Source organism: Rhinopithecus roxellana, chromosome 11 (genome assembly GCF_007565055.1).
Source record: "Rhinopithecus roxellana isolate Shanxi Qingling chromosome 11, ASM756505v1, whole genome shotgun sequence".
Classification (NCBI taxonomy): domain Eukaryota; kingdom Metazoa; phylum Chordata; class Mammalia; order Primates; family Cercopithecidae; genus Rhinopithecus; species Rhinopithecus roxellana.
Window position 1 is genome coordinate 33,684,522 of NC_044559.1, and position 26,074 is coordinate 33,710,595.

The 26,074-nt window shown below is 40.8% G+C and overlaps 1 protein-coding gene across 9 annotated transcripts in view; it reads left to right on the top strand.

Moving 5' to 3' along the window:
- The window catches only part of VTI1A (vesicle transport through interaction with t-SNAREs 1A), a 373,251-nt gene that overhangs the window by 244,553 nt on the left and 102,624 nt on the right, over positions 1 to 26,074 (top strand). For 2 of the 9 annotated variants that reach the window (XR_004060055.1, XR_004060057.1), the window contains exon 8: positions 22,944 to 24,565. The exons of 4 other annotated variants lie outside the window; for them this stretch is intronic. The gene's annotated coding sequence lies outside the window, so the exon portion shown is untranslated. The remainder of the gene's footprint in view (positions 1 to 22,943; positions 24,566 to 26,074) is intronic. 3 more of the 9 variants (XR_004060059.1, XR_004060056.1, XR_004060058.1) reach the window with 3 other exon arrangements.

The following is a 26,074-nucleotide window of genomic DNA, read 5'->3' on the forward strand; positions in this document are numbered from 1 at the left end:
TTGGGAGGCCAAGGCAAGCGTATCACTTGAGGCCAGGAATTTGAGAACAAGCTGGTGAAACCCTGTCTCAACTAAAAATACAAAAAAATTAACCAGGTTTGGTGGCGTGTGCCTGTGCTCCCAGCTACTTGGAAGGCTGAGGTGAGAGAATCTCTTGAACGCAGGAGGTATAGGTTGAAGTGAGCCAAGACCATGCCACTGCACTCCAGCCTGGGCAACAGAACAAGATTCTGTCTCATAAATAAATAAATAATAAATAAATAAATATTCCACAGATAATTGGGATGAGCATCCCTGGCCTACAGCCGTTGGTTGGGAAGATGTAGCAAGGAACCCACGTTCTAAACTCAGTTCTACTGCCAACTAGCTGTGTGACTTTGGACAAATCACTGAATCTCTCTGAGAAAGCTAGTCTAGTTGAGATATGACTGTAGCAAATTTGGTGTTTCACAATTATTAGGCTCTTCTTAGTGAACAGTGGCTACATTTCGAGGCAGATGAATTGGAGGTGGTTGAGGGCTATGCGTATGTCCCAAGTGATATGTCCAAATGAAAGCAAATCTCAGCCTGGATTGGGGCATACACAGAAATATGAGTTAGCAGGCATGCACAAAACCATCACTCAGCATGTCTGATAGGCCCAATGAAGTCCTGTCCTCTTTCCTGGTGGGAGGGCACATTGACAGCAACCTGCATGAAAGGTTCACTTGAGGCAGATGTGAAACTATGTAGCAATGGGTGTTGGCTAAACTTCTAGTCAAAGTCGCAGGGTAAAATCCTCCTTTGAATGAATGGATGGACACGGGACTAAGCCAAAATCTGAATTCAAGGACACCATTCAGGGAGACTCAATTAGGGTCACTGCATTCTGATAACCTTTCCACACATGCTGTGGAAGTGCGAGTGACACTATTTCGAGCCAGTCCACATATCTTCAATACCGTTTCTAATGTCTTAATAATTATTAGTTATGCTAATTAAGAGTAACTAATTAATAAGACAAAGATAGCTGCCACATATGTACAAGCTGCCTCTGGAATGTGGCTTTTCATTAGTCTTTTAAGTGTTACTAAACATCTCTGAAATGTATATTCCCATTAGCCCACTTCAGTTATAAACTCACCACCCTAGAGTGTAGATTAAAACTAACTAATGCACATATATATGTCTCCCTATCTATGCAGAATTACTTTAAAGTTAATTACAGACAGTATAACAGTTGATTTCTGGGATTCCATCCAAACTTAAGATTCCACAATTCTTCAAATGAAGGGTCTTGTAAATGTACTTGTTTCTCAGCACAACTTCTCCTCATCCTTCTATCTACTCTTTCTGGAAGCCTCTGAATCCCCCAGGCCATGTCAGTGTCTTTCCCCTCCCTGTACCTTCGTGGAAGCACGTACCTCTTTCATGGCATCTTATTTCAGGCCCAGAAGCATGCACTGAGGATTCCAGCCTCTGTAAAATGGCATCTCTTTTGATTTATCCACAGTGACCTGCCTTATTTCCCAGATGTCAATGATTTGAGTAGTACCATCATTGTTTTTATTGCAGGGAGGTGAGGAGGGCATACCTACCTGCCTAACACCTGTATTATTTTCCTTTAAATTGGCACAATTTCTTCTTCTTTAGCTTTGTCACACAGAGTATTGCCCATGGTTTTAGTGTGCTAGCTATGCATTTTTTCACACGCTAAAATAGAGGCATAACTAAATATCTGAAATAAAATGTTAAAAGTAAGTAATCATCTGTGTGCGGCCTGAAATCAGCTTTCGTTTCTCCCGTGGTCTGCACACATCACAGTGGGAACCGCTGCTGCGCTGTCCTTGTCGGGTTCCTTGCCCATCTCCCCACCAGACAGTGAGTCCCTGGAGGACAGGGATGAGCTTTCATCTCTGCCTCACCATGTCAGTAAATCTGGTGCCTGGTGCATAATATGCATTCAATAAATGTTTGATGAATGAATGTCTGTCTCACGAGCACAAGTGAAATACCATAGCAAACACAAATATCTGCTATTTTCTCTCACTTTGATTCCCAACCTCTAATAAACTCTTAAGCACTCAAACATGGAATCAAAACATAAATAAGTACCAAACATGTGTAAGTGAAGTGCAGCCCATTTTTCTACCTCTTAAAACTTTTTTTTAAGTAACTGTTATTTAATTCCCCTAATGTTAAGGGGAAAGAAGTTAAATGATTTAAAATTGTAAATAATTCTTTAAAAATAATTTAACTGGCCAGGCACAGTGCCTCATGCCTGTAATTCCAGCACTTTGGGAGCCCAAGGCAGGCAGATTGGCTGAGGTCAGTAGTTCGAGACCAGCATGGCCAACATGGTGAAACCCATTCTCTACTAAAAATACAAAAATTAGCCGGGTGTGGTGGTGGGCGCCTGTAATCCCAGCTACTGGGGAGGCTGAGGCAGGAGAATCTCTTGAACCCAGGAGGCAGAGGTTGCAGTGATCTGAGATTGCACCACTGCACTCCAGTCTGGACAACAAGATCGAAATGCTGTCAAATAAATAAATAAACAAACAAATAAATGTAAGTAAGTAAATAAAAATAACTTATCTGATTCAAGGCTCAAGGCACCTTCACCATGTTAAATGTAAAGATCTTGAAGAACTCTAATTTCCGAGTTGAAAATGGTGCTTGAACAAAAGCAGTGATCAAATTATTGTCTCAGTTTCCCAAAGAAAGCACAAAAAGTAAATTAAAAGGCCCTGGTTGCTCTTCCTGAGTGCTGACTGGCCCAAGATGAATATGCACTTGGAGAAATAAAAGGCACTTCTGGCCCAAGAGCCTGTACACATTCCGAGGCTCCACGAGATCGCTGTGCCCTCAGTCTTTGTCCCATGGTGGAACAAGGCATTCCTGATCCAAAACTTAAAATATTTTATCAGTTCTAACGCCGAGCTCGGTGGCTCACCCTTGTAATCCCAGCACTTTGGGAGGCCAAGGTGGGCGGATCACAAGATAAGGAGTTCAAGACCAGCCTGGCCAATATGGTGAAACCCCGTCTCTACTAAAAATACAAAAACTAGCCGGCGTGGTGGCGCGTGCTTGTAATCCTAGCTACTCGGGAGGCTGAGGCAGAAGAATCGCTTGAACCCAGGAGGCGGAGCTTGCAGTGAGCCAAGATCGCGCCATTGCACTCCAGCCTGGGCGACAGAGTGAGACTCCATCTCAAAATATATGTATTTTTTATCTGTTTTAATCTGGACTGCCCTTCCCATCTCCATCTCCACCCCAAAAGCTTTAAAGCTCCTTGAGGGCAAGGGACTGAAGCTTATTTTGCCTCAGATCCCCTGTGCCTTGCTAGTTACTGGAATAGAATAGACACTCAGTAAGTATTTGGATGGATGGATGGATGGATAGATGGATGGATGGATGGATGGATGGATGGATGGATGGATGGATGGATGGACGGACGGACGGACGGACGGATGGATGGATGGATGAATGGATGGACGGATGGATGGATGGATGGATGGACTAATAAATAAAAGAAGAGATGAGCTATGACATTGATTTACCTGAAGCTTGCTGACTTACCTTCCTGCATTTTAGTAAAGATCTGGAAGGAAACACATTTAGGGGAAAACTCTAACGTCTGGAAGCATGCCTATGAATGGCAGAGTTAGTCTCTTTATTTGGGGTGATTTTTTACTTCTAACGTCCTTTAAACAAAGTTGAACGATTCAGTCTCAAAAAAAACTCTTATTCAATCTGAGTTGGTCTCAGAAAGCAAATGTTCCAGCTGGGCATGGTGGGTCAAGCCTGTAATCCCAGCACTTTGGGAGGTGGAGGCGGGCAACACTTGAAGTCGGGAGTTTAAGACTAGCCTGGCCAACATAGTGAAACCCTGTCTCTACTAAAAATACAAAAATTATCCAGGCATGGTGGCGGGCGCCTGTAATCCCAGCTACTCGGGAGGCTGAGGCAGGAGAATCACTTGAACCTGGGGGCAAAGGTTGCAATGAGCTGAGATCACAACACTTCACTCCAGCCCGGGTGACAGAGTGAGACTCTGTCTCCTAAATAAATAAATAGCAAATGTTCCAAAGTAAACCAGTTGACTAAAAGGTATAAATTCATCTTCCATCTGTTGGATGCCCTTTAAATTATGTGGGAAATGGAACACGTGATATTTTTTTGAGCTTTGTCTTTCTATTGATTCCAAAAGTAAAAAGTTCAAATTTAGAGAAATACTTATCTTACCATAGTACCTGCCTTGAAATTTGCTGCATAATATTTACTGTTTTTATTTCTGATTGAAGCAATTGCATTTAACTACTGAAAGCATATAAAAAATTCAATTATTTCTAACTTGAGGGTTGATTAATTTTACAAGCATTAGTAAGAAACAATGGGTATAAGGAAAAGGGCATATGTATTTACATAAATAAAAAGCATCTAATTAAGCCTTCAAATGACATTTTTTTAAGGGTATGATGTAAAGATAAAAAAGGGTTTGGTTTATTTGCATTGATTTTGCTTTTTCCCATAATTGCTGAGGTTATTATGTTCATAAAAAGGGAAACAGTGCTAACTTCAGGAGGCAGTTGCTCAGTGTCAGGCTGGGGCATTGTGACTGTTCTCTAGCTTACTTTAAATACACATATTTGCTCTTGCAAATATGGCGTCAGTTGATTATGGATAGTTCCTTCTTACACTGGAATCTCTGGCAGGCTCATTCCAGGAAAGGTACAAAGCTCGAGGCAGAGGAAATGCATGTTGCAGTTGCACTGCGTGCCCAGTGGACGAGTACTGCCCTCAGCTTGCCCCCACCCAAACAGCCCTGGAGTGGACACACCCAGTGTTTCGAAATCAAGAAAACTTACACCTTCAGGAGCCTTTTTACTCCACACGTGACACATCCACTGAGGTTCATGATGGTTACTTCAGACAAAAAGCAGAGGAGGTTAAAATTACCTTTCTACTCATTTTTCCCGTCCTCTGAAAAGTTTGATGAAACATGTAAGTTGTTGTGTAAGATTTGCTAAGCACCTTATTACTCTAGAGAACATTGTAACAAAGTGCGCTAGGGAGAATATTTTTACAAAAAGAGCTTTCCTTTACAATGCCTCCAATGTATTTTGTTTACTAAGTATGCCACTTCTACAGAAAAATGTAATTAGGGAGAATGATTATATATATATATATATATATGCAGATGAGCGCATCCAGGGAAATTCAGAAGTTTATCTCAAGGTCTGTATCTCCATCAGAGCTACTTATCTTATTCTATTTTCTATAAAGTGGAATGTGTTTGCATGCTTGTTTGACTAGGGACCTTCAGTGAAATTAACCTAACAATTCTAGCTGGTTCTGAGGACTCAGAAAGCACACTGTCTTCCTTATAGATTGTCTCCTAACCAGTGACATTTACAAAATGTTTTGTAATTTTTGTAGCATAAGTCTTAATTCCTGAGGCTGGTTTGCATGCCTTTCAAGACCAACCTAAGTGAAACTGTTTCAGATTTCAGGATGTGTTCAGTATTGATGGACTATAGATTGTCTACATTCTATATCCATTTTTGCGCTGTTACAAAGTAAAATGTCTTAATATTGAAGAAACATGGGATTGCTAAAATGAATTCTCTCATCAGGCTATTTGTTTTGGTCAAAATATAACTATTAAACATAAACTAAGAAAACCTATGAGCAACTCTCCTCTATTATTTCCTTGGTCAGATTCTGTTTTCTCTGTTTTCTTAATTTGGACTGAGTCTTCGAGAAGAAAAAATAATCACCATCACTTTGTCAGTGTGCACTCTGGAATTTGTTTAAGCAAAGAGTCAGGTCACAGCAGACAGAAACCGTGCTTTTTCTGCTGAGGAATTGTATTTCCTTGAGTATATACTGAGTTGCATGAAGAAATCATTAAGTGACACAAGTGAACAGGAAAAGAGAAGTATTCAAAAATTCTATGACCTCTGTTACAAAGGTGGCTGGCAGAAGACACTACCTTTAATTGTGTGTTTTCCTCTTGCCAGTTTTTATTCAATAAAGCATCCCATGATCCTGCAGTAAAAGGTGATTGGGAAGGCAATATTTTTATTCTAATTATATATCAGTTTTTCTTTATTCAGAATAATCAAAAATATTTTCCTAGGTATAGTCAACTAGTACTTAAACATAAATTATTCTATTAAGCAGGAAAAGCCATATTAATTAGTACTGTGTGAGAAGTGGAATTGAAGCACAAACTTGCAGTCTTTTGCTTTTCTTCTGTTCTTTTTTTTTTTTTTTTTTTCCCAGACAGAGTCCTGTTCTGTCACCCAGGCTGGAGTGCAGTGATGCCGTCTAGGCACACTGCAACCTCTGCCTCCCAGGTTCAAGTGATTCTCTTGCCTCAGCCTCCCAAGTAGCTGAGACTAGGGAGTATAGGTGCGTGCCACCACACCTGGCTCATTCTGTTCTTGGTATTTTCTTTTTTTTTTTTTTTTCTTCGAGACAGTGTTTAGCTCTTGTTGTCCAGGCAGTGCAATGGCACTATCTCAGCTCACCGCAACCTCTGCCTCCTGGGTTCAAGCAGTTCTTCTGCCTCAGCCTCCTGAGTAGCTGGGATTCCAGGCATGTGCCACCACACCCCGCTAATTTTGTATTTTTAGTAGAGACAGGGTTTCTCCATGTTGGTCAGTCTGGTCTCGAACTCCCGACCTCAGGTGATCTGTCCACCTCAGTCTCCCAAAGTGCTGAGATTACAGGAGTGAACCACCGCACCCAGCCTTGTTCTTGGTATTTTTAAAAATAATATGTAATTATATCCATTATCAGCAGAGAAATTAATGGGCTTCAATAACTTTACTGGTCTATTTTGTTGATAGCTTTGTTCCGTAACAAGAAAATAAAATAGAAAATAGCTGCCTGAAATTTTGTTTCTCTGTATTAACATTTACGTGTGTGTGTGTGTGTGTGTGTGTGTGTGTGTGTGTGTGTGTTCTTTTCTTCACCCTGAAAAAAAGCATTAATAGCACATTCTGGGTTTTGTCTACTTTTTTTCTTTTTTAAGTGACATCCAGGGTTGTGTATTTATATTTTAAGCTAAGCAAATCTATTTGCTTTGGAATGGAAGCCTACAGCAGCAGTGTAGATTCATAATGTAACATAAGCTAAAATATTCAGCAAATAGTGTCAGATATACCTTAAAGCCAGCCTCTATCATATGTTACTATCAATAAGAACTGTAGGAATCCCTGTTCTTAGTGCAGTGATGTGTGTATTTTAAAACTGAAAACAAAAAGCCGAATCCTAGCTATGGGAAAGGAACCCTGAGTCTGTGGGCTATGTGGCTTCTCAGACCTTGAGATTTGAGTAATATGTCACTGCAGCTTCCGAACACTGCATATTGTCTCACTGTGTGTTCAGTATGGTTTGGCCCTCGTTTCTCACTGTTGCCTCCCTACATATGGAGTGTACCCCGGTTTTTGCTTACACTGGCAGAAGAGTACTATGTCTTTTGGAAACTATAGACGTAAATCCTTAGTGATGAAACCAAGACAGGAAAAAAGAATTCTAGCTTCAGTTTTTTTAAGTTTAATAATTTATTGTGTTAAGTTAGGACAACACAGAGCTATTGCTTAGCAACACTGGATTAGGGAGAAAATAATTTAAGCTCCCAAATGAGAAACACTTGTAATCGAATATGCTCTAACACTTGCTTTACCACATGGCTTAACACCCTTCTGCTCACACATGGTTAAACACGTGTTTGAACTGATGTTTTAACACCCGTCTCACACATCTTTATGATCTTTGTTCACATATGCTGGAACACATGCTTTGACACCCTTTGTGCACTCATTGTCAAACACAGGCAGAGTATTGTCTGGAGTCTGGCTTTCCAGAGGTTCATTGGTGAGTAGCATTCCATCTAAGATTGGTGCCTAATAAAGTCACAGCTCCTTCTGCTAGATGATGTCCACACTTGTGTTCCTTCAGTCCACCAGAGAAGAAAACCCTCACAAAGATGGCCACAGCTGTGGTCCTCCATGGCTACCACACCCCTGAGTAGTGGCTTGTTCAAGTGTTCCAGCAGATGGATGTGTCATGTCGCAAAGTATTGCTTTCCACCCCGGCCAATTCACTTATATTTTCCCAAACTGCCAACCTCTAAAGTCTTAACTCATGACCAGATGAAGAGCTGAAATGATTTCATGTTCTCTTTCATCTTACTTGGTAAGTTCAGCATAGATGGCAGTTGCCATCACTTTAGGCAAGCTAACTACCTCCTCCTCGCTCTGCCTAGACCTGTCATTGGTGGTATCTTAGCTCAGGCTGCTGTAACGGAATTCCACAGACTGGGTGGCTTAAACAAGGGATATTTGTTTCTCATAGTTCTGGAGGTTGGGAAATTCAAGATCAATGTGCTGGCAGATCTGCCATGTGGTAAGGACCCATTTCCTGGTTTCTAGATGGTAGTCTGCTCATTGTATCCTCACATGGAGGACAGCTGAGAAAAATAGTAGTTCTTAATTCAAGTTAGAATTCAATGGTGATATTAACCTAAATTTAAACCATGGTTTGTAGTTTATAAAATGTGTTTTAGCCATCTTTTTGGATCCCTGTCAAAACACTGGGAGGAGCCGGGCATGGTGGCTCACCCCTGTAATCCCAGCACTTTGGGAGGCCGAGGCGGGCGGATCACGAGGTCAGGAAATCGAGATCATCCTGGTCAACATGGTGAAACCCCATCTCTACTAAAAATACAAAATTAGCTGGGCGTGGTGGCATGTGCCTGTAATCCCAGCTACTCGGGAGGCTGAAGCAGAATTGCTTGAACCCAGGAGGCGGAGCTTGCAGTGAGCCAAGATCATGCCATTGCACTCCAGCCTGGGCAACAGAGCAAAACTCCGTCTCAAAAAAAAAAAAAAAAAAAAAAAAAAGGCCAGGCACAGTGGCTCACACCTATAATCCCAGCACTTTGGGAGGCCAAGGCGGGTGGATCACGAGGTCAGGAGTTCAAGACCAGCCTGGCCAAGATGGTAAAACCCTGTCTCTACTAAAAATGCAAAAATTAGCCGGTTATGGTGGCGGGCACCTGTAATCCCAGCTACTCGTGAGACTGAGACAGAGAACTGCTTGAACCTGGGAGGCGGAGGTTGCAGTGAGCCAAGATCGCGCCACTGCACTCCAGTCTGAGTGACAGAGCAAGACACTATCTCAAAAAAAAAAGCAAAACAAAACACTGGGAGGTAAAACATTATCCCCATCTTACAGATAGACATGCTAAGACCCAGATATCTTAAGAACTCTGCCAAAGATTACATAGCTAGTAGATAGTGAGATTGGATGTTACTGGTCCCTTGATACCTAATCAGTGTTTTTCTTGCTATGTCACAAGGGTAAGTACTGTAAGATGGACAAGAAAGTCCAGAAATAGCCCTTCCCATCAAAGAGCTTATTGAAAAGGAAAGACACTTACAAACAAAAAATAATTCCAGTCTATTGAGCACTAACTATGAGCTAGTCCTCTACTAGGCACTTTATAATGAATCATCGTTCTTGATCTTCACAACAACCCATTTGACAGGTGAGGAAACTAAGACCTAAAATGCATAAGAAACATACTCTGCATCAAAGAACTAATAAGTATCAGAGCTAGAATTTAAATGCAAGCCTGATTCTGAATAAACCCATACCTTTAGCCATTACTTATATTGACTTCCAACCAACAATAATAAATGAGTTCATAGACAAACCATAGCTATTGTATAAATCAAGTTTGGATGAAGTATATTCTTCCCCTAATCATTCCCGGTTATGGTACTTTGTGATTGAGTTTTTAAAAATGTTTAACATTATGAAGTGGATAAATATAACAAGAAGTTAAAGTTACAGATATTATATGAAAGCGTTTGTAAATTAAGTCCAAGTTTAGTCTGTTCCACGACTTTGGTTAAATGCAAGGCCATAAATTGTGCTACCCTGGCTAAATCTTCATGGAAATTTGATTTTATAGGTAACTTGTGCTCATGATTATCAGAAGAGAAGAATCATTTCTCTTCTGTGGGTTTTAGGTTGCAAAGAGTGTTAATGGATGCTAAATTAAATTATTTGAAAATAAATTGTATCTCATTGACTGGACCCTAAAGGGTCATTATTGAGCAAACTATATAATAAATGATACCCTTGAGTTTGGTGAGTCTGAACGGCGTTTTTCATAATTGTATATTAATAACTCCAGCTATTTTTGTAGCTGGCTTTAAAGATAATTTAAAGGTGACTGAAATCCTTGAACTAACTTTCCCTGTTAAATTGGTTTGGACCCAGATGCAGAAACCAACAACTAAACCATTTAAACACAGAACAGGATCAGCCAGGAATAGCAACACTTGGATGCCTGACTTGTGGATGTAAGCAGGAATTAGTGATTACTTCGAATGGCTGGAAGATCCCAGAGGGAAATTTGGGGGGACTCTTCATTCTGTATTGTCCTGAAAACAGAATTGCTCGTACAAATATCTGGCAACATCCAAACACAGGTGCAGATTTGGAATGTATAAAGCCTCATGTTGGTTGCTTTGTATTTTCACTGTATTTCACTATGTTGAGGCTCAAGATCAAATGATTGCATTTTAAAGTAGTATTTGCCAAATTTCCAAACCTCTAAGCACAAAATCCTCAGCCTTCATTTCTTCATTTGCCTGGAAATCTAGGTAGCACTGAGCCAAAATCTGAAGTTATGAAGTGAGATTATACTTGATTAGGAACAAAAAAAAGTCCTACATTCAGAAATGCAGATGTGCACAGCAGTCCTCAGGGAATGTTGGTATTTGATCTCTGAGTCTTAAAGGTTCATGTTCCCAAGGTTAAGAAATGCAGAGAGCCAACTTTTATTAGTAACTAATGCTGAAATTACTCTGGAGATTCTAGAAGTATTACATTACAAATCACTCAGCTTTAGAAATCCTACATCTAGTGAGTTACAAATATCACTGTATGAGAGAAAGGGCCAGTAAGTGAAGGGCGTCATTCATAAACTTGATTTCTACTCTTGCAGCTTGATCATGGGTATACTGTGTGAGAGTTTTCATTTCAGTGAGAAAGGAAAAAGGAACATACAAAGTCCATGAGTCAAGGCCCTAAATGAAAGAAGCAGGAAGCAAAGGCCTCCTTGTGTAGGTGGACTTTGGGTAGGGCCGTGGGGTGCAGCAGTCCAACCTGGGCTACATTATCTTCCTCCTTTTCTAATACTATCTAACTTCGTGACCTGGGGCAAGTTCCTTATTTATTGAGCAAGCCTTCCATTTTGGTGAAAGTTAAAGCTTGAGTATTCATAAAATGATACCCTTCAACAAACATGGCACCTCTAGCCATCTATGAAATAGATACAGATAGCAGACATTTCACTTCAAGGGGAGAATCTTAATAGCACCAAATCCAGTGTTAAAACCAGGATTAGTTTAAAGCATTGCTATGTCACATGGTGCCCTGATTTTTTTTGTTTGTTCATCTGTTTGTTTTCAGACACAATCTTGCTCTGTTGCCCAGACTGTAGTGCAGTGGCACAATCTCGGCTCACTGAAACCTCCACCTCCCAAGTTCAAGCAATTCTTGTGCCTCAGCCTCCCAAGTAGCTGGGATTACAGGTGTGTGCCACCACGCCCAGCTAATTTATTTTTTATTTTTTTGAGCCAGAGTCTTGCTCTGTCACCCAGGCTGGAGTGCAGTGGCACGATCTCGGCTCACTGCAACCTCTGCCTATGGGTTCAAGAGATTCTCATGCCTCAGCCTCTGAAGTAGCTGGGATTACAGGCACATGCCACCACATCTGGCTAATTTTTGTATTTTTGGTAGAGATGGGATTTCACCATGTTGGCCAGACTGGTCTTGAACTCCTAGGCTCAATGGATCCACCCACCTCGACCTCCCAAAGTGCTGGGATTATACGTGTGACCTACCATGCCTGGCTATGCCCTGTTTTTTAACCTTAATAAATTATATTACTTTAGTAGGTACCTGGGTACTCTCTGGTATTAACTAATCAGGCCTCCTTTTTGGCTCAACCATTCTTATTTTAAACTCAGTAGTGATCTGATGTTTTTCAATGAATGACTTTAATTCCAACAACAAAGAAAAGGTGGATAAATCTGCCTTGGTTACAATAATAAGCTGTTAAAGGCAAAATTGTACTTTTCATACTTTTCACCAATAATGTCTACTACTAGATGTATTTTTTTTTTCATTGTGAGATTGATTTGCCCCTGACATGTGTTGATAAGTGTTTTCTTTATAAATGGAATCCATTTAAATCATTACTCTTTGGGAAGAGTTTTTAAACTGTTCAGAATGCACGATCTTAAAAATATTTCTGGGCCAGGCGCGGTGGCTCGTGCCTGTAACACCAGTACTTTGGGAGGCCAAAGCGGGCGGATCACCTGAGGTTGGGAGTTCGAGACCAGCCTGACCGATATGAAGAAACCTCATCTCTACTAAAAACACAAAATTAGCCAGGCATGGTGGCACATGCTTGTAATCCCAGATACTTAGGAGGCTGAGACAGGAGAATCACTTGAACCAGGAGGTGGAGGTTGCAGTGAACCAAGGTCGTGCCATTGCACTCTAGCCTGGGCAACAGGAGCGAAACTCTGTCTCAAAAAAAAAAAAAATTGCTAAAATTTGGAATATGATGCATTATGTATAATTAATGTACAGTATATGACTGTAAATGTATATTTTAAGTAGACAATATATAAGCAAAATATAGGAAGATGAAACATCACATATATATTATTTACATCACACCAATATATTTATATTCAGGTTGTAACATTTGAACATTTGCTACTTCACTCATCCTCACTAATGCTATTTTTCAGATCTTAGATTTTGATAGGTGCACTGTGGAGTGTAGAAATAATCATTATTTAGGTAGCTAAAAAATAGCTTGCCAAAACTAATAATGAAAGTTATTCAAGATGTTCTGTCAAAATCCTTTCCAATTAGTGTTGAGGTCTTGAAGGGCCAAGCTTAACTTTTTATTAATATGTTAGATTTATTAATGTATTTTTTGATATATGCATAGTGTGACTGTCTAATACATCTCATGATATTGCATAATTATGGTACTTTTAATTTGTTATATCCCAGTCTTTTCTTCGGTCTTATTTAAAATTCAGAATTACTTCATCGTTTCATAACTAATCACTCATTAGGAAGCTGTGCCATGTACTTGAGGTTACCTCTAAGGCAATTCATATTAACAATAAACTAGAGAAATTCCTGGCTACTTGACTGTCATTGACCAGTTTAAATATTTAAAGTCATCATCTGACCCTTTGTCTAACCACTTACAGAAAATGAAATAAAAGGTTGTATACAAAATGGGAGAAAGAGAAGCCCTTTCAAATAGTCTTTTCTAACTGAGGAAAACTGGTGGTGCTGTGAGTAATCAGATTCTTAGATAACAATTATATATATATGACCCCACAGGGACAATATGTTATTTTTAAAATAAAGGGCCTGTTTTTCTTTTTCTTTTTGCTTGTTACTTTTCGCCAAGACATAGGCATTTTAGTGTGTCATTCTACAGTTGTCAAGTTCAGACTCATTGTTAATCATAATAATAATTTTAGATAGCTTTTGACTTGTTTTTGTCTTCTGCAAATGATGAGAAATTGAGACTGTTTTTAATGTCTTGCTTTACCCAGATAAGTGAACATGGCTAGAAATTACAGTGGTTCAACCACTTGTTTATGGAGGTGTTTGTTGTGTATATTATTTAGATCTTGTCCCACTCTCTAATTCGTAGTTGAATGATGTTAAAATTTGATCAGCATAATGCTGTGACTATAGTAGTGTGATTTAACTAACATTCAATCTACATGGTAAAAATTACACTAGGTCCAGTAGGGATACAAAGATGATGGTGTTATGGATACCTCTTATGAGGTAATGAGATAATTAGGGTCTATGTTATTTTATTTTTAATTTATTTATTTTTCAGAGGCAGGGTCTTGCTTTGTCAACCCAGCCTGGAGTGCAGTGGCACAATCATAGCTCACTGCAACCTTCAATTCCTGGGCTCAAACAATCCTCCTGCCTCAGCCTCCTAAGTAGGTAGGACTATAGGACTACAGGCACGTGCCACCATGCCTGGCTAAGTTTTTAAGTTTTTGTTTATTTGTTTGTTTGTTTTGTTTTGTTTTTTTGGAAACAGGATTTTGCCATGTTGCTCAGACTTGTCTGAACTCCTGGCCTCAAGTAATCCTCCTGCTTCAGCCTCCCAAAGTACCTGATTACAGTCATAAGCCACTGCGCCCAGCCCCTCTATTTTAGAATTTGAATTGGTCAGGGTTCTTAGATTCAGAGGGATAGAATCAGTAGCTAACTTAAGCAGAAAAAGATTCACTAGAATAGCTTACAGACTCTTTGGGAAGGCCAGTGAAGCTCTTGTAGATGCTACACAGCCATGAATTTCAGCAACAGAAGAGGCAGTCGGACTGTTCTGGGAGGTCTCACTGCCTCACTGTTATTCCACATGGCATCCGTGATACTAGCTTCTATACTGACTCCATTATGACTGCCAGAGCTGTCCCAGAAGAACCAAAGGCAAGCCTCTCTTCTCCCTCTACGCATTCCCCGCACAAACACACATTTGTGGGAAGTGCACCCATCTCTTTCCTTGTGGCCGCCTCACACTGCTCATATCCACTTTCCAAGTTTTGCCCAGGCTCCTCCAGAATCTTGGCCATATCCAGAACCTGGTAGCAAGAGACTTTTGGAAATGTCCTTCTTAGCTTTCTAGCCTTGCTGTCAAAGAAAGCTGCTAAAGAGAATCAGGATCTGTGTGGACTGAGTCAATTCACAGTACTCCCAGAGATGCATAAAGGAGGGATTCTCAAATTGTATTTCAAGGAAACTTAACGTTTGCCCACCCACCTAAAGGTTACCAAGGAGGAAAAAAAGGCGAAACAAACAAGACTTCATTTAGAGAAGCTAGTTCCATGTTAATTTGGCCATCTGTTGGGCATGTTTATAATTGTCATTTAAAAAAAAAATTCTTTTGTCGTTGTTTTTGTTGTTTTAAGTTTGAAAACCACTGCTAATCTACAGTTTACATTCATCAATCTTCTATCTTTTGTGTTAGATGGACTGTCACAAATGTAACCTAGGATTCCTTTCCATAGCAAACCTTTTAATAGAACATTATCACGTTCATAGCCAATATTTGAAAATGACTACAAATCATGTGCCTCTCCCACATCCTCAGAGAAAGTTCTGCTAACAGCCCCATTCATATTAGGGTTTTTAATGTGAAGTTGCCACCTCCTGAGAACATGTCTTTTAGTTATTTCAAAGCCTTTCCAGCATCTTCTCAGAAACCCTCAGCAGTGGAGGGCAGCCCAGTCATCATAGCCATAGGGATAAAGGGAGTGGACACGTTTAATTACTCTTCAGCTACTTTATTTCATTTGACTTCAAAAACAAAATTAGCAGTAGCAGAAGACAGTGGTTACATGGGGTTAAGTTAATCAATGTGTGCTAATTAAATAACTGTTGTGCCTATGCCATTAATGCCTGTTTCAGATGGTAGAGAGCTCTTAGTCTTACCTACTTCGGTCTCTGTACTCTCAATATTTTGCCATACAGACTAGATTAAAGGGATATAATCTCTAAATTAAGTAGGAAAGAGACAAAGCTATTACCTGCGTGCATATGGGTCCTCGTGAAAGGATTGTAATTGGGACCTTTTCTCTTACGGTCTCTAGAGCATCTCCCTCCATAGCACATGTGGCCTTTCCCACTCTCAACCATAACTGCTTTCGACTTACATGTACTCAAGAAACCTGCACTTTTGCTACCAGTCCGCTACTTCTTCGTCTTTCATGTGTTTTCAGGATGCCCTGACCTCATCCCTCCCTGTCATGCAACATCAAAACACAGACCTGCTTTGTCACCCCAGAAACAGACCAACAGCCCAACAGTTCTTTAAAGCCACAGAAGCTTTTTTTCGTACACTCAACATGTTTATCATGTTGCTCCCACTAGCTTAAATCACCTTCAGAGTATTTTATTTTTGTTTTTTGTTTTTTGTTTTTTTTTTGAGACGGAGTCTCGCTCTGTTGCCCAGGCTGGAGTGCAGTGGCCTGATCTCAGCTCACTGCAAGCTCCGCCTCCTGGGTTTACGCCATTCTCCTGCCTCAGCCTCCTGAGTAGCTGGGACTACAGGCGCCCGCCACCTCGCCCGGCTAGTTTTTTGTATTTTTTTAGTAGAGACGGGGTTTCACCGTGTTAGCCAGGATGGTCTCGATCTCCTGACCTCGTGATCCACCCGTCTCGGCCTCCCAAAGTGCTGGGATTACAGGCTTGAGCCACCGTGCCCGGCCCTTATTTTTGTTTTTTAACACAAAAAAATGTGATGAGTTTGTTGAACTCCTTATAATTTTAAACAATAAAACCTAAACGTTTAAAAACTATTACTTTCATATTTATTATTGAATATTTTGAAAATTCAGAAAGGAGTAAAGAACAAACTATAACTCCCTTTAAGCCTCATCCTCTATTGAACCATTGGGGTTTTTTTGGGGGGGGGTTGTCTTTGTTTTTTTGAAACACGAACTCATTTTGTCATCTAGGCCGGAGTGCTAGAGTACAGTGGCATGATCATGGCTTATTGCAGCCTCAACCTTCCCGGGATCAGGTGATCCTCCCATCTTAGCCTCCCAGGTAGCTGGGACTACAGGCATGTGCCACCATGCCAGGCTAACTTTTTTTTTTTTTTTTAAATGAAGTCTCACTTTGTCACCCAGGCTGGAGTGCAGTGATGCGATCCTGGCTAACTGCAACCTCCACCTCCCAAGTTCAAGCAATTCTCTCCTGCCTCAGCCTCCTGAGTAGCTGGGATTACAGGCATGCGCCCCCATGCCTGGCTAATTTTTGTATTTTTAGTAGAGACAGAGTTTCACCATGTTGGTCAGGCTGGTCTAGAACTCCCGACCTCGTGATCTCCCTGCCTCAGCGTCCCAAAGTGCTGGGATTACAGGCTTGAGTCACCTTGCCCAGCTATTGAACTATTGTTAACAACTTTGTATATATTCTCTCCCCTTTTATGTATATTTTACATACAAATAATTGAATGTTTTATTGGCATTTAAGTTTTCAAAACCTGTCTGTGATTTGCTGTTACTTTGAATAAAAATTTTAAAGTTATTGTCCTAAATTGGAAGATGATGTATTTTAACATAAAGAATATTAGAATCTGCCAGAATTATTTATTTGAGATTGACTATGAGCTGTAAAAGTCTGTTTGGTTCATGTAATTGCCTTTGAGTTTTTTTTTGCTACCCTCAGCTATAAAACATCAAACAAAATTAGCAGCTGCAGTCCTGGTTGCACTTCATTAAACATCTAGCCAATGTTTTCACCCCTGTTCCTGGTGAAGTTTATTTAGGTAAAAGGTTGATAACATTCTTTACCGCCAAAGAAAGCAGGTTTTTCTTTCATTTCTGTTAGACAGTTCTATCCTGATAACGTTGAAGATGTTAAACACGAGGACTCATTGCTTCTCACTGATATCAGTGGGCCTGTCCTTCCCCTGTGCTAGCCAGGTATATAAAGTATGTAATTTCACATGCAAAAGAGAGTAATTGTGTGGTATGTGTGTACAGCATGTATATTACTATAGGTTTGTTGAAATACAAAATAATTCTGAAATGTTTGCGTTTTGAGAAAGACTTGGCCTCCACCAGGCACTAATGCACAGTATGCATTGTTTATACATGGGCATATTTATATAAATGGGGTTACAGGTCTGTGTAAACAAGTTACATTGATTATAAGAGCTAATATAAGCTTGGGAATATTTGTGTTAATACTTCAGTTTTTTCAAGTAAGGTCCCATGTATTTCTTACCTAGAAGACTGTTTCCTAAAAGTGGTAAAAAGGAAAACATTCATCTCTAATGTTTTTTACTGTGCCAACTACATCTTTGACAAGATTCTTTTAGTTATTCTACTTATTAGAGATATTTGTAAAGGAATGTATTCTGCATACTAATTAGCATTAAGCAGTATCTTTGACAGAAGCGAGTCACCAGCTATTCTAAGTAAGAAATGAAGAAATTTTGGATGGCATGGAATATTTCAAATATTTCACCGCTGAACAGTCTCACTCATGATGGTCAAATACACCAATAATTGCTGCTTGTATTTCTATAAACATGGAGTTAGGTTGTACAAGCATCCATTTTGTGTAGCCTTGCCCACTTCGCCGTTTGCCGTGAACATTTCTTCTTAACCGTAAATAGTCTCCTAAAAAGATGTTTCATAGTTACACCGTCTGTCTCCTAAGAGCGCAAAGAGCAGTACTTGGTTTCTGGGTGGAAACCCGTAGCTGGCATGTTTATTCCGTCCCGCAGTTGCCAGTAGTTTCTGAATCTATGGGCTTGCTGGCCCTCCAGTGTCTGTTGTCAGTTTTCTTAAGGATTGTCCCGGGAGGAGCATATGTCCCCTTCCTCACCTCCATCCTGTTCCTGATTAGACCCCCTTCCTCTGGTATATATTCTCTTTCATGTCACTCACCATCCTCCTCCTTAAATCCCTGATTAGTCTCTGCCTTCATTTCATTTTAGTCACCATTTCTCCCCAGGAATTGGCTCCCTTTTTTGTGTCCCTTCTTTAAGAGTGTCTGGTTGCTTTGCTGACAAACGCCTCAGAAAAGGGACAGTAAGTTGAAGCCCTATATTTTCATAGATAAAGTGTATACGATGAAGATGTTTGACCCCTAGTTCCCTAAGAGTGTCTGTCTTCAGACAGAACTGCCCCGCTGGTGCTATGGGCAGGCCTAGGCCCCTGCTGGCCCTCAGCCTTCTCTGCAGTACAGCTTCTACCTCCCTTCCCAGCCACCCTCCCCTCGCTTGACCTGCACCTACCAGCCAGCCAGGGCTGCTCCCTGCCTACCAGACTTGCCTCTTGCTCTTATCTTGCTCATGCCATTCCTCCTGCCTGGACATTTACCTTCTCCTCCCCATCAAAATCCTGCCCATCTTTCAGTTCCATGTCTTCATGCTGCAGCCTCAAAAAAAGGAGAGGTCACATTTTTCAGATCTCTCCAACAAGAAGGACTCTATGTTGCTTTTTTTGTTTGTTTGTTTTTTGTTTTTTGAGACAGTCTTGCTCTGTTGCCCAGGCTGGAATACAGTGGCACAATCTTGGCTCACTGCAACCTCTGTCTCCTGGGTTCAAGCAATTCTTGTGCCTCAGCTTCCCAGGTAGGTGGGACTACAGGCAGGCACCACCATGCCTGGCTTATTTTTTGTATTTTAGTAGAGACAAGGTTTCACCATGTTTCCCAGGCTGGTCTCGAACTCCTGAGCTCAAGCAATCCACCTGCCTTGACCTCCCAAAGTGCTCTGTGTTGCTTTGATTGTACTGCTCTTGTTGGACAGATGTGGTATGCCTTAAGTTTTAGCTGTTTCTACCTATCTCATTCCCCCAGCTATATGGTTGGCTCCTGGAGAACAAGTAATACAGCTCTCATGTTTGAATCTGAAAGCACTCAGCACAGTTGTGTTCACACGGAGTGTGCTTAGTAAATACTGGCCGATGAGGATTTTTCAACCTCTGATTTGAATCCATTGGTTGTCCTCCAGTTAATATCTTTTTTTTTTTTTTTTTTTTTTTTTGAGCTGGAGTCTTACTCTGTCACCCAGGCTGGAGTGCAGTGGCATGATCTCAGCTCACTACAACTTCTGCCTCCTGGGTTCAAGTGATTCTCCTGCCTCAGCCTCCCAAGTAGCTGGGATTACAAGCGTGCACTACCACGCCAGCTAACTTTTGTATTTTTAGTAGAAATGAGGTTTTGCCATGTTGGTCACGCTGGTCTCGAACTCCTAACCTCAAGTGATCTGCCCAAGTTGGCCTCCCAAAGTGCTGGAATTACAGGTGTGAGCCACCACGCCCGGCTCAGTTAATATCTTTGAATTTTATTCACTTAGTACTACTGCAGAATAATTATAGAAATTGCACGTGGTTTATATAAAAGCATGAAATCCCCTAACTTGGTTATATTTTTTAAGCAACGTCCAAAGAGAGGCCACTTCCACTTTGGGGTTTACTCTGAGTTCATGCTTTGCCTAATTTTTTCCCAGGTCAGTAGCATAACGTACCTAGGGTCTTGAGGTATCTGCCTTAGCTCTGAAGAGTCTTCCTCAGCTTTCTTAGTCAGTCTGCATTGTTGTTCATGTGTATATGTGTGTCTGTGTGTATCTGTGTGTCTGCGTGTGTGTGTGTGTGTGTATGAGAACCTTCAATTTTAGAATAATATTACATTCCAAATCAAATTCTGCCTCAAAAGAGCTATTCTTCCACAATTTTCTGCATTTCTGTACAGGTTACAAAATGTCACAATTCAGTAGGGCCAATTATTAGATTTTCATTTAATGGGCAGTTTTAATGTTCTCAGAGAATCTGAATAGTAATAACATTTTAAACCAGTGCATTCCATTTAAAGACTCACAGCCAGTTCTTCTCTCTTTGAGCACACCTAGTTATATTTTTGGGTATCATTTAAATTCAGGCTCCCAATCTGTAGAAAAAATCAATGAGTTAATGAATAGCTTCATTTTGAAAATTTTTAAAATATTTTATCCTAATTATAAGGCATATCTAGTGACATTAATTTGGCGAAATCCCAAATCATCAGATTGTGCAGAATAGCCCTTACCAGGGAGTAATTTAGAGAATTTTCAGTTTAACAAATGTACTGTTTTTAGGACCAGATCATGGCTTTGCTTACTCTGAGAAAAACTTTCTACTGTTAAGGTTTAGGGGCCATGTCAGTGTAGGTCAAACTTCATGCTTTTTATTCACAGTTGTGTTTGTTTAGCGTATTTTATTTAACCTATTAAATGAAAAGCATTCCTACTACTAATAATCACCCCTGACATTTGTATAGCAAATTCTTATTGGTAAATCACTCCCACATACGCTGTCTCCGGGCCTGGTGAGCTTCAAGCCATGCTCTCTGACCATACAGTGAGTCATTGGTAAAGCCAGCCCTCGAATCGGAGCTGGCCAAGTTCAAGACCAGTGACTTTCCACACATGATTGGTGTTTGTTCATGTAAGTAAACCACCCCAAATTTTGTGGGGAACAAGATGGAGAATACGCCAACAAAGTGATTGCTTTGGAGTCATTTATATTCTACTATGTGGTCCATAGCTTACCGACTATGTCCTCTGGGACAACAACAGATAATGAACCCTCTAACCAGATCGAGGCTACAGTTTGTGAGAAACCCACAAAACAGCCATCATCTCAGTCTTTCCTAGAGTGTGGTTCCCTCTGTGTGGTTTTCTATTTTAATCTTTGTCCCACTTTATCTTAATCTATTCTCTGTCCATTCTCCAGCTGAAGACACCTGACGCATTCATAGTCTCAGGGAAGTAGAAATCATTTATAAGCAGTGCTTGATGACTCTTCATGGCTGCCCAGTAAAAGGAGCCTCAGCACCTTTATTACTCCTTCAGTATTTGAATGAGTGACCCAATTAGTAATAGAACCTAGTTCTCCTCATTCCCAGTCTGCTTTTCTGTTCATGACCTATACGCTGCTCCATCTTCTTCAGATACATCCTGCCTGGATGTCTTCATTCTTCTCACCCTCCCTCCCAGCCAAAAAGTTGTAGGTGTCACACTCTGCAGGGCTGGCCACAGAGTCACCTAAAATTTACTCTTGCAAATCTCTTTTTATTGGACTGGGACAGAAAGAAGTTGGAGTCCTCATATGTATTTTCAGTAAAAGCTCCTGACTGTGGAGTTTTGAAAAGCAAAAGCTGCCTGGAAATGCTCATCTGCCTAATGATTTGTTTCTCTGCTAGGCCCACAATAGAACTCGATAACTCTATGTGGTCTAAATGGTATAATACAGCTAAATGAGATCAACTATTATCACACACACACACACACACACACACACGTATTGAATGATATAAATCTAGTTAATGTTTACTCCAGAGGGGGAAGAAAGGTAAAAGGGTAGAATACATGCAGAGGGGTAGGGGTGTGAAACTAAGAGAGGCCTTTCCCTTCCTAAAGAAGCTTTCCTTACATGCGACACGTGTCCTAATAAGGAATAGTGTGCATTAGGACAGACTTGCCCTCCCTAATTTTCCACTTGCACTTCACTTTCCACTGCTCCGTTCTCCAAGCATGTGAACTGATTTGCTTCTGTTGCCGATGGAGACTGGTGCAGGTTCAAGGGATGTTGATTCCATAACATCTCATTGTGCTATATGCAGATGTAATGGCTTTAGACTGTCAGGATGTGCTCCCCCATTGTTGTTTTTAAATTTGGGGTGGCAGATGTTGAACACCTGTGAAACTGAATAGAGCAAAAGCTGCTGCAGATGTGGGGAGGCCTCAGAATGCTGGGGATACATTCCACTGACATCCTGTCTCTCCATTCCTGTTGGGCCTCCAGTTCCTGATATAGGACCCCCGTCCTAGCTTTAGGGATCCCCTTTCTGTGTCTCCATGGCCATCAAGGCTGCCCAGAATGGTCCCCACTGCCTAGTGCATTCTCAGCCCCTTAGATTTGAGATGGACCCATGGTCCATATGAAAGACCCCTCCCTCCTTAGTTTCCTTCTGTCTCTGACCACCGCACTGCATGCACCAGCCCAATGGAGCACTAGTATTCTCTTACAGAACTATTGGTTATTACTTAACCCTCTTAGTAATTTAGAATCCAGAGCTTTCCTTCTCAGTTTCAAAACTTAAGGACCTTGCATATGATTTTTCAGTTTCAAAACTGAAGGACCTTGCATATGATTTTTTTTTTACCATTATTGTCAAGATTATTGTCATCATCTTAATTGCCATTTATTTTAAGAGTACTTCAATGCTAACTGCTATATAAGCATTATCTCATTTAGTTTCATTTAAGTGTCAGAGCAAACCTATAAGGGAGGCATTATTCTTTTCTTTTACAGATGAGGAAACTGAGGCTTAGAAAAGTTCAGTAACTTGCTCAAACTCACACAACTCTCAAGTCTCAGATCCAGGATTACAGCAACTCCAGTCTATCAGCCTTAAGAGCACAGATCTCCTTGTCTGACACCTGATACCAGCTGGGTTCTCATCATGCAGTCAGCCTCCAAGAGTATAAGTAATTATACGTAGTCAAAGAAAAAAAATCTGTTTAAAATCAGGCTATGCCTTTATCAATACATTTCGTTTAAGCTATCAATGATGTTTTTAGTTAATAACTTAAGAAACAAATCTTTATTTTATAGTCTGGAAAATGCTATTCGATCAAAAAACACTGACTGAAAAATCCAGCATTATCTTAGCAGATAACATTCAAGTAAGTAAAAAACTGGCCTACATAACTCGTCTGGAAATTATTATGAGCCAACCTTTTCAATCTTCCATGATGTGCACTGTGTTCATGGTTCTCTTAGAATTGTCATTGGCGTTGCAGGTTATAAGTTATATGCATAAAATTAAAACCAAAACTTACCCATCACATTTGAGCCCAAATATTTCCTCTTTTAAGTTGTACCCGTAACTTTGAAATCAGGGTTAAACCACAGGCTTATGTTTCTTATAGCCATTTTTTTTTAAATATTTGGGTTCAATCATACCTGGTAATTTGGTGGGCAGTGATGGGGTAGGCTTGAGAATGTTCAAGAACAAATTGCACCATTATCATTCAGTTCTCCTTAATCTTACAAAAAAAGAAATGAAAAACCACTTATTACTGAATTTTAATACCTTCTGAATCTTCCAGCAAAAAGAGGGAAGATAGCACCTAAAAGAGTAATCTAAACACTGAAAAAGGAGTGGGAGGAGAGAGAGAATCCCAAGTAGTAAACCATATTGACCTACCAATTATGATGATTGTTTTTAAAATCACAGAGTGTTGTGGAAAAAAATTGTCTTTATTTTGCCAGGTTTGTGGAGTCCTCTTTGTTAAAACCTTAGTAGATGAAGTTATGAAATTGAGACTAGTTTATTCTGGAAGCTTCTTAGTGGGGGATAAGATGGCTGGATGAACTTGGAGGACCGTAAACGGTGGAGGTGGAAACCTTATTCATAAAAATACTGTTTTTCATATGTTAAAAATAAAAAAAAGACATCTCATGGTTTTCATCAAGAGCTGTAGTCAGTGAGCCTGTGTACTTCCTTTTCCCTGCCAGATAGTTGTTCCTGGCTGGAAGACATTTTATGATATTTATTTGATGACACACACCTGCTGGGTGGATGAAAAGCAACTGCTCCTGGGGATGACCTACTTCAAGGGCGCAGTCAGCTTCTGAGGACTTCGGCAGGTTATCCTGAAATCATTTGAGTTCATCTTGATATCACCTGTTGAACATATCTAAGACTGGTGTATTTGCAGACTCGTTGTAGGCACAGTTGCTAACCCCAGGGAAGAGATTTTGGAGTCAGTAACTACTTTGTCAGTGTGTTGAGACTGGGAAGACATGCTGCTTTACCAAACCCACTCTGAGCATATGTAGTACTGTTCTTGGCACTCGGGATGTGAATCAGCCCAAGGACCTGCCAGCTGGGAGCGGACCCTGTAGAAGGGTATCTAGTGGGAACAAAAGTAAGTATGGGCCGGGCGCGGTGGCTCAAGCCTGTAATCCCAGCACTTTGGGAGGCCGAGGCGGGCGGATCACGAGGTCAGGAGATCGAGACTATCCTGGCTAACACGGTGAAACCCCGTCTCTACTAAAAAAATACAAAAAACTAGCCGGGCGAGGTGGCGGGCGCCTGTAGTCCCAGCTACTCGGGAGGCTGAGGCAGGAGAATGGCGTAAACCCGGGAGGCGGAGTTTGCAGTGAGCTGAGATCTGGCCACTGCACTCCAGCCTGGGTGACAGAGTGAGACTCCTTCTCAAAAAAAAAAAAAAAAAAAAGTAAGTATGGTCCAACACAGAAGGGATGGATCTTAGGTAGCAGGCATAAAGGATGAGGATCCAAGGTGAGGGGAAAGGGCCATGAAAAAAATTCTGACGAAGTGTTCTCCTGGGAGTTTCCAGGACAGAGACAGATTCCTGGTTGAGATCAGGGAAGAGCAAGGAATATTGGAAACGCATGGAGACACTGTCGCCAATTCATCCTTTGAAGCCAACATGTCTTGGCATGTTCATTTCTATTCTACAAACATTTATGGAACACATGCTGTTGAGACATGGCAGGCCTTAGGTAGTGAAGATAAAATATAAATAATCCACGTCTCTCTCCCAACATATATACTCTAGTGAGAAAACATACCTAAACCAATTTTGTTATAAATTTGAATATAACATATCCATATGTGTACACAAGGAGTTCTTAGCCAAGTTGGAGTTCCTGGAATTGGTGATACCTGGCCTGAGCTTTAAAGAATAAGTGTGTGTTAGCCAATGAAGAGAGAACAGGGACATGGAGGCATTAAAACAATATGTTGTGCCCAGGAGCTACAGATTGAGCATCCCTAATCTGGAAATCCAAAATTCACAATGCCCCAAAATCCAAGTTTTTGAGCCCCAATATGATGCTCAAAAGGACTACTCACTGGAGCTCTTTGGATTTCTGATTTTTGGATTAGAGATATTCAGCTGGCATGTTATTTTGCATATATTCCCAAATCCAAAAAAATTAAGAACTCAAAACACTTCTGGTCCCAAGCATGTTGGATAAGGGATTCCCAACCCGTGCAAACTGTTACGTTTTACTTGAGAAAAAAAAGACAAGGCAGGAACCAGGGTTTGAGCCAGTGGGTACCTCAGAGGGGCTATAGGTTCCCCATCACCCCAAGAGCCCCTTGCCATAAATGCTGCCAGGGCCACCCCAAGCAGACATATAGTTGGAGTAAGGGGACTGTGCTTGTTACATAAATGCAGCTTCATAACAAGTGCCCTTGCACCTCTGCTGCCCTAAGCTCCTCTGTATGGAAAACCTAGAGATTCCACCGAAGGGACATTGGCTCAGTGCTGAAAGTTGGAAGCTCTGAGTCATGACAAATTGGAAGCTTACATGTTGATTTACAAGGCGTCTTTGCCCATTACATTTATTTACATGTCCAGAGGTCATGGCCTAAAAGGCTTGGCTCCAAATGTGATATGCCCTTT